The 13,936-nt window shown below is 41.1% G+C and overlaps 1 long non-coding RNA gene across 1 annotated transcript in view; it reads left to right on the forward strand.

Annotated features, from left to right (window-relative positions):
• Window positions 1–768: 768 nt before the first annotated feature.
• LOC147018437 (uncharacterized) overlaps window positions 769–13,936 on the forward strand; it is a 52,930-nt gene continuing 39,762 nt past the window's right edge. Inside the window, exon 1 of the long non-coding RNA XR_015062390.1 lies at window positions 769–878. This is a non-coding gene — a long non-coding RNA (uncharacterized LOC147018437). The remainder of the gene's footprint in view (window positions 879–13,936) is intronic.

Raw genomic sequence — 13,936 nt, forward strand, 5'->3', positions numbered from 1 at the left:
CCTACGAAACCCAAGAGGATAGTACAGCAGTACACTACGACTACCACTACTCAAACCAAAAAGGGTAGTATGACAGCACACAACTACTACTACCACTACTACTACTTTAACTGCCTCAATTATTCCTATCTCATCGTGGGCTTGCCCGCAGAAACCTTTTGGCCAAAGTATTTTTAAAAACCAGCAAAAGGTGATATGCACAGGAATTTTTAATTTGTACATGGTGCCCTACTCTTGTATAATTCTCCAACTCTTCGCAAAAGACTCCGTGCAGGGATCAAACGTCCACCAACTAAAGGTTTCAGACTGGATACCCAGCTTAACGTCCATCCAAAAGATGGGACACTTTGCTGACCAATCCGATAGTTTATTGTCGAGTTTGGAATCTAACCTGGACGAGACAGCCCAAAGGTATGTGACTGTGTGCTCCCTCCACACCATCCCACTGGAGAACATGTGATGTTTAAGTGATGAAGTCTGGATTCTAGATTATTTATGTGTGTGCTGACATCATAGACTTTAGGTGATTTTACTCAAGCGGTACTTACACCTTGAGTGGTGCAGGAATACAGGTGTAGTAGTGTTCCAAAAATGCTGTTACGCTACATGCTCTATTCATTGCATCTCTGAATGCTTTTCCCGAAACACCGAAACAAGTGCAGACTTGTTTGTGCTTTTCAACATGATGCCTAGTTCCTGAGAGATTGAGTAACGTTGTGTGATTCTCTGTTGTCTGAGGTCCAACAGAAACTTTGGCCTGAGGGATGAGCTGCAAAGAGCACAATCTACCATTTATTGGGGTAACAGGACAGCTCTTCAGTGCTTGCCTCTGAGCCACGTACTGTTGTGCATCTCCGCTGGAGTGGAAGCTTGGGGAGGTACGTTTTGCACATTCACAATTAGTAGTGTATGTTGGTCATCACATTTCGCATCTGATCTAATGTAGAGGCTTCTTGATTTATAATATCCATGGCAGTTCCACGAGCCTCCTTTGTAAAAGATGAGCCTTAAATAGGGGTCAAATCAGATTTTTGTTGGTTTCATTTCAGTAGAAATGATTTTCAGTAGAATGTGAGTGGTTTAGGAAAGCTATATTTAGCTTGTGTGGGATTAAAAAAAAAAAACGATTCCTGCGAAATATTTGGTAAAGAAAGGCGTAGTGTGACAGATCACAGATTAAAAACAGGCCTTGGGGGCGAAACATGTTTGCTTGTTTTGTAAATCAAGTGTGTGTGTGTGTGTGTGTGTGTGTGTGTGTGTGTGTACATATATTTATATATATATATATATACAGCTCTGGAAAAAAATTAAGACACCACTGCAAAATTATTATCAATTTTTCTGGTTTTACTATTTATTGGCTGCTCCTGGAGCACCCATATTCTGGACATTTCCATCTGTCTGTCTGTCTGTCTGTCTGCGAAACTTTGGTCAAGCCTAGGGGCGAAACCACTCAACCGATTCCAATGAAATTTGGTAGGTAGGACCAATATTTCTGGGAATCGAGTGCTTTCGAATATGGGACCCCGGGTCGAACATTTCAGAAACGGTTAATTGCGAATATCTCCAAGAGAAAGAGTCTGCTTTTGATGAAACTTGGGTGAAATGTGTACAATGTGGCTAGCGTGTACACACAAATGAATGGTTGCTATGCACACCTCCGTTGCTTAGCAACAGCTAAAATACTTTATCATACATCGTACACTTATTGTGGACTGTACAAAAAAAAAATCAACACCTCCGAGGGACCTGTTTTTTTGTGCCCAAGGAGAATGTCTTACAGCATCATATAAAAAAATATAATCTTTAGCGAATAGATAAATGGAATTACCAGGGCTGCCATTTGTTAGAGTCTCTTTGGAAACATGCCTGAGATTTCACAATGCGGTTTTCTGGGAGCAAACTAAGAGGGCTGTGACAATCATATTTATTGTGCTAAATTGATTGATAGCATGTACATGAATATCGGCTAGTCGCGTCGGCCAGCTTTCCATCCAGAGCGAGCAGCCATGTCGCCTACCGGCTTGTAGGTATGTGTTTGAGTAAAATGAACATTTTTGTTTTATTCTATAAACTACTGACAATATTTCTCCCAAATTCCGAATAAAAATATTGTCATTTAGAGCATTTATCTTGCAGAAAATGACAACTGGTCAAAATAACAACAAAGATTCAGTGTTTTCAGACCTCAAATAATACAAACAAAACAAGTTCATATTCATTTTTAAACAACACAAGATTAATGTTTTAACTTAGGAAGAGTTCAGAAATCAATATTTTGTGGAATAACCCTGATTTTCAATCACAGCTTTCATGCGTCTTGGCATGCTCTCCACCAGTTTTTCACATTGCTGTTGGGTGACTTTAAGCCACTCCTGGCGCAAAAATTCAAGCAGCTCGGCTTTGTTTGATGGCTTGTGACCATCCATCTTCCTCTTGATCACATTCCAGAGGTTTTCAATGGGGTTCAGGTCTGGAGATTAGGCTGGCCATGACAGGGTCTTGATCTGATGGTCCTCCATCCACACCTTGATTGACCTGGCTGTGTGGCATGGAGCATTGTCCTGCTGGAAAAACCAATCATCAGAGTTGGGGAACATTGTCAGAGCAGAAGGAAGCAAGTGTTTTTCCAGGACAACCTTGTACGTGGCTTGATTCATGAGTCCTTCACAAAGACAAATCTGCCTGATTCCAGCCTTGCTGAAGCACCCCCAGATCATCACCGATCCTCCACCAAATTTCACAGTGGGTGCGAGACACTGTGGCTTGTAGGCCTCTCCAGGTCTCCGTCTAACCATTAGACGACCAGGTGTTGGGTAAAGCTGAAAATTGGACTCATCAGAGAAGATGACCTTACTCCAGTCCTCTACGGTCCAATCCTTATGGTCTTTTGCAAACCTCAGCCTGGCTCTTCTTTGCTTCTCACTGATGAAGGGCTTTTTTCTAGCTTTGCATGACTTCAGCCCTGCCCCGAGGAGCCTGTTTCGAACCGTCCTCGCCGTGCACTTCACCCCAGCTGCCGTTTGCCATTCTTTTTGTAGGTCACTTGATGTCATCCTGCGGTTGTTGAGTAACATTCGAATGAGTTGGCGGTCATCCCGGTCAGTGGAAAGTCGTTTCCGCCCTCTGCCAGTCTGTAGCTTTGTTGTCCTCAATGTCTGCTGCTTGACCTTGTTGTTATGAACCGCCGTCTTTGAAATTTTAAGGATGGAAGCAACGTGTCGCTCACTGTATCCCTCTGCCAGTAAAGCCAGAATTGAACCCTACTTTTCCTCACTCAAAACTTTTCTTTTCAACTCTTTTGGCATGGTCAATAGTTATTTTTGATTCCAATTACTTTTGAGGTACTACTAGCACTTTTTGCCATCCAGCTGGTCCTTGAGGATGCCATTGCAAGAGGATAGTCATGACCACAGCAGTGGTTTTTATACTTTTCCAAGTTAAATAAGATTCGGTTCAGGTGATCACCCAATCAGTACCTCACTAAGTAGAATGAGGTGTGCCTGTGTTGGAATTCAACAGACACTGGAATGGAATGGCTGCCATACATGTAGAGATGCTGATTTAATTTTTTTTTGGAATGGTCTCTTATTTTTTTCCAGAGCTGTGTATATATATATATATATATATATATATATATATATATATATATATATATATATATATATATATATATATATACACATACATACATATACATATCTTCTTCTTTCGGCTGCTCCCGTTAGGGGTCGCCACAGGGGATCATCCGTTATGATTTGGCACAGGTTTTACGCCGGATACCCTTCCTGACGCAACCCTGGTCGCCTCTTATGAAACAGGGATATGGTACACCTATTCTAACCGTGGCATACACCAGGCAGTACACTGGTACTCACTTCGCCAACCTCGGAAGGATGACAGGCTGAGTCAACCTCCTGGTGTGTATTAATTCAACGGCTAACGGGGCTTGAACTCAGGACCTTTTGGATCCCAAGCCGCTACCCTAACCACTACGCCAACACCAGGATATATATATACATATATATATATATATATATATTTATATTTATATATATATATATATATATATAGATATATATAGATATATATAGATATATATATATATATATATATATATATATGTATATATACATGTATATATATACATATATATATATATATATATATATATATATATATATATATATATATATATATATATACATATTTACATATTTCCACACACGTACATATATATATATATATATATATATATATATATATATATATATATATATATATGTATATGTATATATATATATATGTTGTTACGGTTGTGGAAATTCGCATAACACCATAAAGGGCCCTCAGGTGAGATATCTCCATAGGTGCATGTGTAGTTAGCCCAAACCCGTTGTACAGAGGGAATTTATGTGATCCATCCAGACTGCGACGCTTTGAGTTAGCCATTTTTCTGTTCTATCTTTTATTTCAAACAAACAGCATCTCAACAACCACGCCATCCCCACCACAGCGCCAACCACATTACGACACCACCTCCACCACATCATCGCATCTACAACCATTCGCAAACACCACCACCTTCACCTTTACCTTCACAACTTCATCCCACATCATCGCTTCTATGGTCATTCCCAAACACCACCAGTCAACACCAAACGTCGTGTTCCCGGAGCCGTTCGGCCATGGAGGCCGAACGCGTCGATCCGCGGATCAGGAATGCTTCACGCCCACTTCTCCTCCGTCCAATGGGCAAGCGCGAGGCGGCTTGGCTCCGCCTCCAGGCGCGTGTATGCAAATTTTAGGATCAGGGGAGGTTCACGCCCATTTTTGCCCGACCAATGGCTGACTTGGGGGGCGGTGTGGCCCCGCCTCCAATCGCGTTCTGATCCGGGAATTTGCATATCGGCGCCTCCTGAGAGCTATAAATGTGCGAGCAGAAGGCGACTCGCGAGGAGAGTGTGGAACTGAAGGAGAGTGTGGAACTGAAGGAGAGTGTGGAACTGAAGGAGAGTGTGGAACTGAAGGAGAATGTGGAAGTGGGGAGTTGGTTGTGAGAGAAGCGTGGAGCGTGGAGCGTTGAGCGTTGGGGAGCAGAGTTCAGAGTTGAGCTGGAAGAGGTGGAGTGCGCACGGTGGAGCTGCAGGCGGCTGGTCGGAACAAGGAAGCTCGGGTCCGAGGCAAGGAGGACGGCGGTCGGCGATGAGGTTGCGGTGTGGGGGACCGCTCGTCTCGTCGTGGGACCCAAGCCAGCCAGCCACTCCTCTCCCCCAGGGCATCAACAATTTCCCCTTCCGCCCATGCTGAGATAGTGCAAAGATAGTTCCTCCCCCACCCCAAACGTGGTGCCAACGAGCACGCCAGGGGCACGGAGTCGGGGCAAAGCGGCGCGGACATTTTGCGGCTTGCCCGCCAACGCGTCACGAGGACGCGGGTAAGACCTCCCCGGTCTCGCGGACCTGGCCGCTCCTCTAGGTCCCGCACACATTTGGCCTACGGGCCTGTCTGCCTCCTTGTCTGTGAGGGTGGCTTCCTTCCTTTGCTTTTGTGTAAATGTGTGTTGGCGCCGTCTGTGAAGTAAAACTGTTTAAGTGTTGCTGTGTGTACGCGTTAGGTCGGTGTCAACTGTTTTCTTCTTGCCTTTGCTTTTTGTGTATGGCTGTATATACGTGCTTTCCATGTGTCACGTAATAAAATGCTTGCTTGTTGAACTGTGCCCGTTTCGCTTTGTCTTTTCTCCATTTGAATCTCCATCTTGCATCACGTAAGGGGTTCGTAGTGGGTGCAACATCCCGGTAATTAATCTGAACCGTCCAGGTCGACGATAACACCGCTCGGTTATCCCAATAGTACGGAACGGGCCGCCCAAGCGGCTCGTGTCCGGAGTCGACATGTGGCGAGGTACGATCGCCCGGTTTACCATCCGCGTGGGTACTGAGGTAGGTCGAGTTTGGCGAACAACCCTATCCTACGCGGGTGGTCGATTGGCACGATTGTGGTGAGGTCGAAAGGCCCACCCGTGACTAGCTCCCGGCGTTGGTCCGAGAGGGTCACGACAGAATTGTCCGTCCGGTGGGCGACGTGCCGCGATTCGAGTTACGTGGCCGTTCGCACGCCGGCGGGCGCAAATTCGCAACAATATGTATATATATATATATATATATATATATATATATATATATATATATATATATATATATATATATATATATATATATATATATATATATATATATATATATATATATATATATATATATACTGACAGAATGGCCTTGGCCCGAGAGATATGCGCATTCGCCTCTAAGCCATCGAGCCTCGGTTCCCTCGGCTCAAATCCCGGCCCAGCTATAAACTATTATCCCGGTGTTTCACAGGCAGGGTGATTCATCAATGTGTGTGCCTTCCCTTAAAGGTCCCCTGACATGCAAAACTTTCTGGTCATTTATATATTAACTTGACCTTCCTGGTGAAGAAATTACCCGTTTTTTTTTTTTTTTATAAAAATGGGATAATTAGAGCAATATTTCAATCATTTATTGTGCTTTTCACAACTTGCTATGCCCCGCCCCTAAAAAAAGTTGACTTCAGCGAATCGCAGCATCGACGTCACATACAGAAACTCGCACAGAGTGGATTGACTCGAGATCTCTAGAGTCTAGACTCTAGACTAGTCTGATAAATCCGTCGTCTGTCTGACTAGGGCACTAGGCCGATAAATCTGACGTGCTGTAACTTTTATTTATTATTCTCTTTTCTTCATTGTTTTCTACTGGTGCTACATGACGACAGTAGGAATAAAATAAATAAAAATGCAACAGAACGTCAGATTTATCGGACTACTCGAGACAATTGTGTCACAAGGTGTGTTCTGCACACAAGTTTTCATCGTATCCGGACAGCGAGATTGCTTCGTTTTATGCGCGGAGAGACACGGCCGATGACATGCGCCGGCCTTGCTTGTGATTAATTCGCCGCGGAGAAACATGTCCGCTGCGCTGTTCACGTCACCTCACTAAAATATTTCTGATATCAAGCAGTATGCAAGTCCAATTTACATTATTGAATGACGAATAGGATTTAGTCTAACCAGTTGTTATTTCCGAGTCTTCCTTCGATGTCCTCCCGATCATCATGAACTCTGGGAATTTCATTGCCATTTTCCTCTGCTTGTCCTGCTTCAGGCTCGAACTGCTTAGGCCGTACTTCATTTCCAGCTGCCTGAACTTCACCTCCCGCGACAATGTCATCCCACAATTCTCCATGTGATTCAGACTAAAATCCTTCATTTCTCTCACACTCACTGTCGTTACCAGACAAGTGAAAGTCCATGTCATCCATTATTCAAAACCAAATGTTCGATTTTTTTTAAAGCACAAATGAACGAAGCGATTGAGTCGACCAATCAAATGTGGAAACACACAGCAAGCCAATAGAATCACGTAGACCACCAACCCGACTAATTAACATGCAGCCTTTGTAATCCTGTAGTTGACGTCATGTGGGTTACGCCCCTTTCAGGAGAATTTTTAGGGGCATTCCCGAAGAGGTTTGTTTTTTTAATTATACATTTTACAGAATGAGTATTGTGAAAAAAACATTGTCAGATCTGAAATCACGATGAAAAACTCCTCTTGGACATATATAAATGAAATTTCAGTACTTTTGCATGTCAGGGGACCTTTAAGTGCACATTATACTGGGCATCCTGTTTGCCGGCATTAGTTGGTGGATGTTATAAATTCCATGGTATCCTTCACGAAGAGTCGGCAACCTCTTGCCAGCACCATGGCCAAATTCCAAATTCCTGCCATTACTACTGTTGAGAAGGCAATGGCAACCACTCAGTATAACCCTTGCCAAGAAACTGCTTTGGCAGCACCGACCCTCTGTCACAGAGTATGGTTCATCCGAATCAGAATACACCCTGCTGTGCAAAAGTCTTCGACTTTTTGCATTATTCTCCTCTGATGGATAAGTAAACAAAACTTTGTGTTCAATGCAAATACACCTTCATGATAAAGAAAATCTTATTAAAGTAACCAACTTTATACACAATATACCTTGATATATACTCACCATGAATGTCCACATTTTTCTTCAAAACCATTGAAATTCTTCTCGGGACACTTTCAAATAATTTTGTTGTAAGCTCTTGTAAAATGGTGTTCCACAATTCTTCAAAACCCCTCTAAAGATCATCCATGTGGCTGGGATTGTTTTTTACTTCTTCTTTGTCAAAGTAAGTCCATACAGCTTCAATGATATTGAAATCCTGGCTTTTAGGGGGCCATTCCATGCAATGAAGGACTCCATGTTCCTCTTTCTTTTGCAAATGCATTTTAAATATTCCAGCTGAGTGTTTTGGATCATTATCTTGCTGTAAGATGACGTTTGGACCAATAAGACTTGCACTACCGGTGATTGCATGGTGGATTATAGTTTGTTTGTACCTTGGTGCAGTCAATATACCATCAATTTCCAGCAATGTTCCAACACCATTTGAGGATATACACCCCAAACCTGAATTGAATCTCCTCCATGCGCAATTGTTGGCTTCAAGCAAGGCTCTTTATAAGTTTCAGTTTTTGTCCTCTCACATACTGTCTCTGATTAAATCCAAATAACTGATACTTTGACTCGTCTATCCAAAGCACCATCTTTTAGCCTTTGTCTTGTTCTACTTTCTTAACAGAAGTTTTCTCACTTCAAAAGTGGCCTTTGTCCTTTTAATGGATGGACAATGACAACTAAGCCTTCTTCCAGTTCCGTTGTTAATTCAATGCTTGTCTTCTTTATATTCCTCAACGATATTATCTTCAGGTATTGCTCATCCTTGATAGATATCTTTTTGGATCTTCCAGTTCTTGGGTTTGTCAATTACAGATGGTGTTTTTTTGTACTTATTATTTGTGCTTCAGATACCACACCTTGAAAATTGAGTGATGTGAGCTATATCACTCAATGTTTTTCCTTCTTTATGCAGAAACACAATTCAATGGCCATCTTCTCTGAAAATTGTCATTTTTCAATCCAAAAAGTTGGCCATGAGCTTTATGGATGCGCATAGAGGAATACCTGATGGGTCATTCCGTGCCAACTCACCTAAATTTCAAAAACCTCCCCAGGTCACCTCAGATTTTGTTGGAAAAATTCTTAAATGTAGATCTATATGGCTCTATCCACCATGCAAAAGGTTAGCTTTCAATTCCTCATAGATTAAAAAAATATCTATCTCTAGAGACCTTTGAAATTTGGCCCTAAAAATGCCAAATGTGAAAAACGCATTTTTTGTCAAATTCAGGGGCTTATAATTTTTTAATGGACTCCTCTAGAAAGTTAATATTGCAAATATTTACTAATTGGCATCCAAATTTTTCAATTATGGCATCAGATAGTCTCTGGGATGCATATTTCTCACTCTATAGGAAGCTAAAAATGGCTTTTGGGCCAAAACAAGCTAAAATAAGGTGAAACTATAGTAGCCCTCCTAAAAATATAGAACAACTTAGAATTTTTTCCTCATGACACAGTGATTATAGGGTCACTATCTATCCATAGATACATTTTTTGTTGGAATAATACAGTGAGGTGATGAATTATAAAAGTTTTTCCATAAGCCATTGCCTCCGAAGGCTCTAAAATGGACCAAATTTGTCCCCTGGTTTGACCATGTGGCTTGTGGTTTAGGATCTTAATTTTTTTCTAAATATTGCCTCATATAAGATATGTCTACTGACCGAATAATTTTATCTAATGCCCATGGCTTCATATTAAAATAAATTTTTATTTACATGCACGTTTTTTTTATAATTATTCACTTTTTTCCTGATGACCCTGATGATGATTGATGATTCCTGACCCTGATGTTAATGATAAACACACCTGACAATTGGTCATCAATTAGATTTATTTTGTAAATGCAGTTGATGAGCTCAATATAACACTTTATGTGAGCTGCTCATATATATTTATTTACCCTCGCCGAAGGAGAGGGTATTGCGTTTGGGTCAGTTTGTTTGTTTGTTTGTTTGTTTGTTTGTGTTTTTCTCTGCAACTGCTTGTCGGATTGAGACAAAATTTTCACCATTGGTGCGACTACTCATGTAGAATGTTTTAATCATAATTATGACATCATAACTCACGTGGTGTGGCGGCCATGTTGGAGAAGCTTAAAAACTTTGTACCTCAATCTCTGAAACTGCACCAAGGAAAAAATTGAAATGACACATTGCAAGTACACCTCATGGGGAATAAGAGTGATATTTTTAACGATGTCTTGGTGCCTTCGTTATGACGTCATAATTGCATATGTTGAACGCCACATCTGATGAGTATGAAAAAATTTGAGAATCATCTCGGGATGAAATGATCCACAGAAAAAAATATGATGATGTCATCAGACACGTGATTCAGCAGCCATATTGTTTTAAAAGAAAAACCTTCAAAATCTTCTTCTCTGAAGTAGCTGAACAAATCGCAGCGAAATTTTACACGTATGACCGCCTATCCATGAGGAACAAAAGGTTCTCACAGATGACATCATAGGTCACATAGTTTGGCAGCCATATTGGATTTATCCTTCAGATCATAAAAATCTTCTTCAAAACGGCTGGACAGATTGAAGGGAAACTTCACACAAATGTTCCCCAAGCCATGGGTGTACAAGTTTATTAAGGAATAATTGATAGGTTACTTGGTTTGGCAGCCATATTGGATTGCGGAAAAATATTAAATAATGTTTTCTTTGGAACCGCTTAATCAATCGACATGAAACTTCACAATTATGATCCAGTGGTGATGGGGAATACATATTTTAAATTTCGACTTGATCAGACACATGGTCTGGCAGCCAGAATTGTTATTATTTTTTTGATGTGGGTTCTTTTTGATATTTGTTTTTTGACAAAGGCTCACTTGTCTGTATCTGGATGGGTTTGAGGGTACAGCAGTAGCAGTTGAAATGCAAATCCTATCCAGGTTCCTCCTGCTGACTTCATCTTTTGTGTTTTGCTTGTTTGGGTTCCTTCTGATGATTCCAATGCAAACATCGAGGAAGGAAGTAGCAAGTTCCATTTTTATAAAGACTTTGGTATGACTCGGCCAGGGTCGGCAAAGAGCAGACCCTCTAACCATTATGCAACCAAGTCTGGTTTTACAATAACTAAAAAATGACAAACTTGGTTTCTTCTCACCCACATTCAGTTGTATTAATGACAGTCAACGTTGTTACTCCATTCGCACGAAGCAATAAGCAGGGTTAAGCAATTGGTTCACTTCTGTATGTCTGTCCACAAGCGTCAGTTTATGATCGAGGAACAACTTGATTTCAATTAAATGGTATATTTTGAATATTAATTAGAAACATTAATCGAAAACACACCTGTAGTTTAGCAGTGACTCTGAATTTGGCCCGATCGTGCATGGGCAGAGAGCAGTGAGATAAAGTTTTTACTCTGTCTGTCTGTGAAACAAAATTGAATATCATTCCAAACAGGAAATTTACTGTTTTTTAAGGATGTCATAAAGGACACAAACAACAGACATGAATAACTAATGCAACATGTTCAATGAGGTGGTGTATAAAACACCGGCAAATTCCGGCATTTTTCGATAACCTTCGAAGTCTATTTTATTTCAATGGAATTATATACATGAACACTCTCGAACACAAATCGCCTTTTTACCACTTTCAAAATCGTTCTGTTTTGCAGAACAGTAATACCCCAACATACGCTCGGGATGCGTTCCTGAAAATCCCAGTGTATCGCGAATCAGCTTGTTGAAAAACAAGTTTTCCCAAATGAATAATGTTATAAATAGGAGATACGTTCCTGAAGGATGTCAAAAACCAGCATTTTTCCCAAAATAAGAGTTCTAAAGATAGAGTTATGCTTATCTGCAGTATAATAATAAATTTCAGTGTGTGTGCATGCGTGTGTGCATGTGTGTGTGTCTCCTCCATAACTCTAAAACCATAAAACCTAGCAGCCTGAAACTTTACATGCACACGAAGAAAACTCCAAGGAAATGCAAGAGTGAAAATTGGGTTAATTAAAACACCCCTTTTGAAGATAATTAACAGCCTTATTTAATTATATCCTTCATCAGGCGATCCTCGGCCACCTCACTCTCTGGGGTCTTAAGGCATATCCTAGGTAACCTTGCTGGGGTCTGAAGCCGCCATGTTTTTTGGCTTGCTCAACCTTGCCTTGAAGTGTAACAGGTCTTAACAGGCCTTCTTAACAATAAAGTTTTTTTTTCACTTTCCTCACTCATATTATTGAATGCCAGTTCATCATAGCTACGAATTGCTGGGTACATTACAATGCTTATAAACACGCAGAGACGTCAGCATTCGTTGCTTTATTTCATTTCTGCACATGCAATCACCACGAGTATCTCTTCAACTCAGGAGAATTACAAAATTTAAGCTCCGGAATCGAACTTGCAAGCAGTTCTGACTCCTAGAAAAGTGTTCCTTTGTCCAATTTGGACATATTTGACATCTCAGGCATCTCAGGGAGGTATGTGTTTAATATGACAGTTCAGTGAATGCCAATTGTGTGCCAAGGGACCGTTTCTTATCAACTGTTTTGTTGCAGTGCTTAAGCCAGCGCTCTACAATATTTGCACTTTCACGGAATACTGAAAACAGATCGACTTGAACAAAGTTCAGGGCTACTCGCCTGCATTGGCCACGTGCTGTTCTGTGGTGCAACAAGCGGTGACTGCCTCACTAAAAATTTGAAATTTTATTTTCCACGACTTCTCCCGTTTTTGTTCTTCCATTGTACAACCTGTCATTTTGGCATAGATAAATACAAATATAAATTAAACGTTTCGCTTTCAAAAGTTTCTTCAAACGTTTCATGCATTGCGTGGTGAAGCCACTTGGCGTGTTCTTCAGTTTTCAATTGCGATACCATGGTTCTACACTGGAGGTAGGAAGGCAAATTAAAATTATATGATCACAATGAGAAAATTATATTTTCAGTTCTGAAATAAGGAATCGCCACATTAAGGCAGGAAAGCTGAGAGGTATGCATGCTCACTCTGTGTAGCCTGGATTCAAATTCCAACCCAGCTCAAAACTGTCCTCCCGGTGTTTCACAGGCCGGGTGATTCATCACCATAACATCTCTCGGATGGACGATAAACTGGGCTTTACATCTGCTGGAATCCCTCACCTCTCTCCCAGGGATGGGAAATAATATTCCCAGGGATGGTTTTTAGCTCACCTGTAAAGTAGTTCTGGGGAGCTTATGTGATGGCACATCGTCCGTCCATCCGTCCACAAATACTTGCAATTTCTCAGAAACTACACATACAATTTCAATGAAACTTGACCACAACCTTTATCACCCGTGATCTACCAAGGTTTGTTCATGGCATTAAAAAAAAAAATCCATAGGTATTTACTTTCTTCTCCATTATATATTTTGTGGGTTATCCATGCCAACCTGTGGTTGCCTGGTGAACTTATCCATCCACTACCAGGTGAGCTCCCAGGGGTACTGTCCCTATGTTTAATACCTCTGTGAGGTTCTTTATCATCAATCCTGTGGGTCCAGCTATCACTGGTACAACTTTGGCATTCTTAAGCTTCCAGGATCTTCTCACTTCATTCATGAGGACTTGGTGTTTGGTCATTTTCTTGAGTTCTGCATTGTTTAGTCCAAAAATCACTGCTATTAACACTTCAATCAGCAATGCCATTTTCTCTTTTTTTGTACCTAAGTGTGATATCTGGTCACAACGCTTTGTTTTCGATGTTCACGCTCGATGGGATCATTAGGTCGTACGTGAGAAGGAGGTACTTCCACGTTTTCAGTGATTACTTTTGGTTCATGTTCCCACAAATTTTCTGGAACTGGGACATCAAAGTTTTTGCAGATGTGCCAGCAGATTCCTTTACAAACTCTGTTGTGTC

This window comes from Eptatretus burgeri, chromosome 10, assembly GCF_056783735.1.
Source record: "Eptatretus burgeri isolate ZD-2024b chromosome 10, Ebu_testis_v1, whole genome shotgun sequence".
In the NCBI taxonomy this organism is placed as follows: domain Eukaryota; kingdom Metazoa; phylum Chordata; class Myxini; order Myxiniformes; family Myxinidae; genus Eptatretus; species Eptatretus burgeri.